The 7,077-nt window shown below is 44.0% G+C and overlaps 1 long non-coding RNA gene across 1 annotated transcript; it reads right to left on the minus strand.

Annotated features, from left to right (window-relative positions):
- Window positions 1-625: 625 nt before the first annotated feature.
- On the minus strand, window positions 626-4,936 carry LOC123355357. The gene is made up of 3 exons (XR_006575087.1): window positions 4,837-4,936; window positions 4,139-4,221; window positions 626-1,518 (listed from the first exon to the last, which is right to left on the minus strand). It is a non-coding gene; the product is annotated as an uncharacterized LOC123355357 (long non-coding RNA).
- Window positions 4,937-7,077: the final 2,141 nt, after the last annotated feature.

The raw sequence follows: 7,077 nt of genomic DNA on the forward strand, positions 1-7,077 counted from the left end.
GTTCTGCTCTGGGAGAAGAATGAGTAGGGCCTATCACTTGGAAAGAATGCCCATAGGAAAGACTGGAGGAGAGAAAGGTACAGCTTGTCCCTGAGCCATCACATGGAGTATGGTGTGAGATAATGTAAATAAGGGTATCAGACTCTAGGTCTCAGGGAATGACTCAGAACTATTTGAGTAAACATTTTGTTAAATCGAATAGTGAATCTGCTTAAGTTATGTTCATGCTATTTTTATGTTTGCTTTCCACAAATATTATAATGACTGAGTGTGTCAGTGGGAATATGCAAATTTTAAACTGTTAGAGAAAATTACTTAATTTTAAGACTTATTCTCATTCTGCTGGGGCCACCCAGAATATTATGTCCATTCAAAATAAACCAAAGCAGATCAAATTTCAGATACTGAATACTGTCCACAAATTGCTCCTGGACAATCTACAGCCCCAGGGTTATTTATAGACATGATTTCAAATAATGAATATTGAAAAAAAACTTACAGACAATTCAAAAAGAAACAGGCTAAATTTGCTGAATAAATTATGTATTTCCTTCTCATAATCTCCAAAATACACATGAAAGATGAAGTCAGGTTCCCACCCCAGCAAATGATGAATGAATGATTCTCTGTTAATATAAAATTATTTAATGTGCTGTATTTCTCTCCAACACTAACATGAGTTATTATTATATTCTTAAATTATGTTTTGATTTACTGCTGGTAGAAAAACTGGACAAGTTGTTAGTGAGCAGTTCATATCTATGGTAGATGTTTATTAAAATAATGAAAATAAACCTTTTTTTAAAATATTGATTTTTCTGTTAGACTCACTGTGCAGAAGCAGAAGTGAATATTTTCTATGGGACAGGACTGACAATCACCCTCTTTAGCAGGCCTTCAGCTCTCTGACTATGCTGGGTTTATTTTTCTTGCATGAATGTTCTTTTCCCCTGGTGCAATGTCTGAGCTCTGTTGAAAATGTTGGGCAGTCATTCTTCCACAGTTTGATTGTTTTGTCACTTTCTGGCGCTGCTGATGGGGAGATGCATTTTCTATTGGGTAAAATTGTACAGACATATTTCCCTGCTTGACAGAAAGAGTGAGCCATGAGGATTTCCTGCCAAGCAACATCCATATCCAGTGTTGTGAAGGTTCTCATTTTTCTTTTGGCTGTGGTGGCACTTCCCAACTCTTCTATAATTGTCACTCCACATTAATTTTACAAAGAGTAAGTCCACTAGAATACAGGAAACCAAATGCCTAGACTTCAGAGAAACTATTTCAGTAACTGAAAATCTGAGGCTGCATTATACCCAGGATTTCTTAGAGACAAATTTTGTCCCCCAATGCATTGCAATTGTTGTAATGCTTCTGCACTGGGAAGAGTAGGAACACAAAGGGGGATTTGTGAAGACCAAGGAGGACAGGTTCTTGTACCATCTGTGTAACAGAGCACAGTGCTGCAGTGGCTTCCTTCTGTCCAGGTGTGAAGGAATATGGGGATCAGGTAGGGGTGCCCTTGAAGAAAAGTGAAGATGTAGATCTGCCACTACACACATTTACCAACCATTCCTCCATACAGAGGGCAATTAGCTGCAGGACACGGGTGTTATGGTTAAAAAAAGCAATATTTTTGCCCCGGATCATGGAGCTGCAGGAGTTCCTGTGATTCCATCATGCATTCCTTGCTGAAAACACCAGCTCACAGCACAATTGCTCAGGCTGTACATTAACATTTGGAAGCTGGGCCCAGTACCATTGGCCTGCAGCACGTGCAGTCAATGACACCAGTGCAAAGTGGGTGTAAAATGCTGCCAAATCAGAATGGTAATATTTTATACCCACTTTACACTTACTTTTTTGCACTAGTGTAAATGACTATACACCTCTACCCCGATATAATGTGACCCGATATAACACGAATTTGGCTATAACGCAGTAAAGCAGCACTCCAGTGGGGCGAGGCTGTGCACTCCAGTGGATCAAAGCAAGTTCGATATAACGCAGTTTCACCTATAACACGGTAAGATTTTTTGGCTCCCGAGGACAGCGTTATATCGGGGTAGAGGTGTACAAGTTGCAGGGCAACAGGAAACCAGCTTCTCTGAATCCACTGTCTTCTGTTGTGTTAAACTCAGTTGAGTTCAGTATTCAATTTAGCTTCCTTTTCAAGACAGGGGGTAAGAGGAGAAGAGGGAATCTTGTGCTGTTCTACAAGCTTCAACCCAGACTAAAATAGTTTTACAAAGCTTGTCTCGCATACTTGACTGTTGTTGAGCAGAGTGGAACTTTCCAGAGAGTTTCACTTGGATGAGAAGCCTCTGTCAATCATAAGTCTTAAAGGTCAATTGTGTATAGAGAAAAATACAACTAAGGACTGTTTTAAATTAGAAGTGAGCTGCATCTGAATGACACTCACTCCAGCCTTGCAGAATCATAATCTAGTCCTCCACCCTTAGTACAGCATGATGATAATGAAGAAAAATTAATGATAAGACAGTAGGAACCCAGTACTGCAAATCCTTCATGCAAATAGTTCTGTTAACTTCAAGGGGACTAATAACATTAGTAACCACTAAAGGTTTGATCCTTCAAGATACTGAGCACTCACGGGAGGTGCTAAGTGTCTACAACACTCATTGAAGTCAATGCTCAGCATCTTGTAGGCCTTAGCTGTAAATGTGTACAACTTTGCAGGAATGGGACCTATAGTTTTTGAAGGCTAGTTTATTCAAATGTGAAAATGAGCTGTTTATGGAAAAGAAAATATAAAAATACTTCTAGAAAAGAAACTTGGGAGGAGGATAAGAGGTTAAACATTTGATCACAAATCAGCTATCTATAATACATAATATATGACTAATGACAGGATTAAAAGTATCCATGTGGAACGTGAGGAATTAATTAGCTATAAAACAGAGACCAGGATGATATTCTTTTGCAAGGGGAAAAAACAAAGTCTTTCAGCAAAAAGACACAAAAAGGTGGTGACTGTGGTTTCATTTTCTTTCACCATGATCTAGTTATTCTAGGGGAGTGACAATTTTAATAATTTATGTGAAATAAAACCGGATAAAGTAGGAAGGTATGTCACCCTGTCAGCACAGATAAATTCACAGACTGTTATTTTAATTAATGTGTAAACTTCAAATGGAAAGTCTCCATTTTCCTTTAGTGAGCTATTCTTAGAACTTACAGAATTTCCTAACCCGTGATAGGAAGAGGAGATTTTAACCTTACCCTGTCAAACTTAATGGCTAGATCACAGGTGTTACAAGAAGGGGAATTCCAAGTCATCCTAATTATACAGCATCACATGAAAAAATTATATTTGGTTACCCTTTAGAGGGATATGTTCTCAAAAGAGAGAGGGAATTTATGTATTGCTCCTCCATGCATCCTGTATCCTGTAGGACTGAACTACTTTTGATTTCTAAAAACCTCACACAACTATAACCTCAGTATACATCTCCAACCATGCAATGGCGTTATTAAATTTACAGCTAGACAGATAACTAATTCCTTGGAGGAGATATTTTATTGCTTAACTATCCAGACTTTACAATCTGAGGCAAAAGACAATAAAAGCACTGTTGAATCCCCTCTAACATACTGGGAATCCTTTGAATCCTATCAGAGAAACTTTATATTTTTCAAAAATGCAGCTAAAAGGACCACCACCCTGCCAATACAAAAGACCCTTACTCAAAGAGATTTTAAGAAAGGGTAAGAACAGGAGAGAGCAAAACTCTAAGCATATTAACTAAGATAAGAGATTTGCAAAACTCTTTAGTGGAGAGTGCAATAAATAGAAGTGCATCAGCATCTATAACATAGGCCCAGATCCTCAAAGGTATTGAGGTGGAGGATCTGGGCTTATTAGTTCCTGATTTCTATTTACTGTAAGGCCCCTTCATGCTGTTCTAGTTGGGCAAAGGGCCTTAAAATGTAATTTACATCTGCTTGATGGTCCTGTTATGCTACCTGTGTTTTAGATGGCATTTAGTTTGAAAAATATTTGGGGTCAAGGTGGATAATCAGTTGATTGATCCCAGTGTGACACTGTGACCAAAAGGGCTAATGCAATCTCTGGATGCATAAATGGGAATCCTGAGTAGGAGTAGAGAGGGTATTTTACCTCTGTATTTGGCATTGGTACGACTGCTGTTGGAATACTGTGTCCAGTTCTAGTGTCCACAATTCAGGAAGGATGTTGAAAAACTGGAGTGTTCAGAGAAAAAGCCATGAGAATGATTAATGGATTAGGAAGCCTGCCTTATAGTGACAGACTCAAGGAGCTCATTCTGTTTAGTTTAATAAAGAGAAGGTGAAGGGATGATTTGGGCCTTGTCTACCCTGCCACTTACTGCGCTGAAACTTTCTTCGCTCAGGGCTGTGAAAAAACACCCCCACTCCCTCCCTGAGCGATACAAGTTTCAGGACTGTAAAGTGGCAGTGTAGATATGCTACAGCACTGGGAGCCATGTTCCCAGCCAGGGCTGGCTCTAGGTACCAGCGTTCCAAGCTTGTTCTTGGAGCGACACTTTTCAAGCACTCCAGGGTTTTTTTGTTTTTTTTTTGTGCTTCAGCAGCGGCACTCCGCCCCACCCCCTTTTTTTTTTTTTTTTTTGCTTGGGGCTGCAAAAAACCTGGAGCCAGCCCTGCTCCCAACACTGGTAGCTATTCCCCTCATGGAGATGGTTTTATTACAGTGCTGGGAGAGCTCTCTCCCAGTGCTGGAGCTGCGACTACACAGCCATGTTAAAGCGCTGCCACGACAGCTCTTTAATGTCGGCTGTGTAGACATACCCTTACGTACAGTCTCTTAGTACCTACCTGGGAACAAATATTTACTAATGGGCTCTTTGGTCTTGCGGAGAAAGATAAAACATGATCCAATCGTTGGAAGTTGAAGCTAGACAAATTCATACTGGAAAAAAGGCATAAATTTTTAACAGTGAGACTAATTAACCATTGGAATAATTTACCAAGGGTCATGGTAGGCCCTCCATCACTGACAATTTTTAAATCAAGATTGGATGTTTTTCTAAAATATGAGCTCCAGGAGTTATTTTGGGGGAATTCTATGGCCTGTGTTATACAGGAGGTCAGACTAGATCAGGGGTCTCAAACATGCGGACCGCGGGGTTCTTCTGTGCGGCCTGCCAAGCTCCCTGCCCCTCTGCCTACCTCCAGCCCAGGGGTGGTTAAACTACAGCCCGCGGGATTGCCCCGCGTGGCACCACGAGCCCTGCGCCGCTCCCTTAAGTGGCTGGCAGCATGTCCCTTCGGGCCGGAGGGGAGGGGGAACGAGGCAGAGGGCTCCTGCGTTGCCTTGCTTCAAGGTACCGCCCCCCCCCCGGCAGCTCCCATTGGCCGGGAACAGGGAACCGAGGCCAATGGGAGTTTTGTGGGAGGTACCTGGAGGAGCAGCAGCGGAGCCCTGTGCCCACCCCTGCTCCCCCAAGGGCCGTGGTTCCAGCTGCCTCCTGGAGCGGAGTGGAGCGGTGCGGGGCCAGGAGCCTGCCCTGGCCCTGATGCGTGCCGCTGCCACCCTGGAGCCACTCTAGGTAAGCGGCGCCGGGCCGGAGCTCACACCCCGCACCCCAACTCCCTGCCCTGAGCCCCCTGCCGCACCCCACACCCCTCCTGTACCCCAACTCCCTGCCCTGAGCCCCCTGCCGCATCCCACACCCTTCCTGCACCCCAACTCCCTGCCCTGAGCCCCCTGCCGCACCCCACACCCCTCCTGCACCCCAGCTCCCTGGCCTGAACCCCCTGCTGCATCCCACACCCCTCCTGAGCCCCCTGCCACATCCCGCACCCTTCCTGCACCCCAACTCCCTGCCCTGAGCCCCCTGCTGAACCCCCCACTCCTCCTGCACCCCAACTCCCTGGCCTGAGCCCCCTGCCACACCCCACACCCTTTTTGAGCCCCCTGCCACATCCCGCACCCCTCCTGCACCCCAACTCCCTGCCCTGAGCCCCCACCGCACCCTGCACTCCTCCTGCACTCCCTGCCGAGCCACCTGTTGCACCCTGCACCCCAACCCCCTGCCACACCCCTCTTGCACCCCACACACCAACTCCCTGCCCTGAGCCCCCTGCTGCACCCTGCACACCTCCTGCACCCCCTGGTGACAGGGAAGGGGCAGTGTTGGGGTGGGGACTTTGGGGAAGGGGGTGGAAAGGGGCAGGGAAGGGGTGGGAAGAGGTGGGGCAGGGGCCTCATGGAAGGGGTGGAGTGGGGTGGGGCCGGGGGCAGTGAGTTTCAACCTGTAAAAAATGCATGATCAAAAAAAATTCCCAACAAATAGAAAGAAGATTACAGTGTTGCTGGAAGTTGTATTTCAAGCCATACAATATTACTTGACTAAGATATTCATCAAACAGCTACATGTACTATTTAACTAACATAAGTAACCCAGCAGGATAAAACTAACCTGGAATGCTGGACATGATGAGCTATTACTGGAAATCACGGGAAAGAATAATGATGTTTAAGAACTTTAAAAAGTTCTGTGATTGTTTCCATCTATTGAAGCAAATATGAACGACAACCTCAGAGATCAGATTATTGATGAAGTGAAGAAACTTTCTTTTAATTCTGAAGAATTTATATGCCATTTTATACCATTATGGAGAAGGTTGAAGACAGCATTAGAACTAAACAATTGGCCTTGCTTTTTCAGGCTACTCTAAATATGTCCCCAGCAGTGGAAACTAGGTGTAGTGGAGGACCCAAGCCAGGATTTTTGTCATGAGCACATTTGGAATCAGCTGTGGAATATACTTCTAATGTGCAGAAGAGTGTTCATTGCCACAACTTTGTGCTTTTTGGGTCAAAGTTCACAAAAGTTGGGTGGTATGCATGAAAAAATCCTTAAAGATTTTCAGGAAAGTGCTGGGTCTGAGATTACTCAGATCACAGCAAAATGGGTAATTGCAAAAAAAAAGTGCAGAACTGAGAAGGAAGAACTGAGAAGGCACTACCACAATATAAATAATAAGAGGAACTTCACAGTGAGCACTGATCAATGATCTGATATTAGCTGTAAGTTAGACAAATCATTTGTA

Source organism: Mauremys mutica, chromosome 1 (assembly GCF_020497125.1).
Source record: "Mauremys mutica isolate MM-2020 ecotype Southern chromosome 1, ASM2049712v1, whole genome shotgun sequence".
NCBI classification, from domain to species: Eukaryota; Metazoa; Chordata; order Testudines; family Geoemydidae; genus Mauremys; species Mauremys mutica.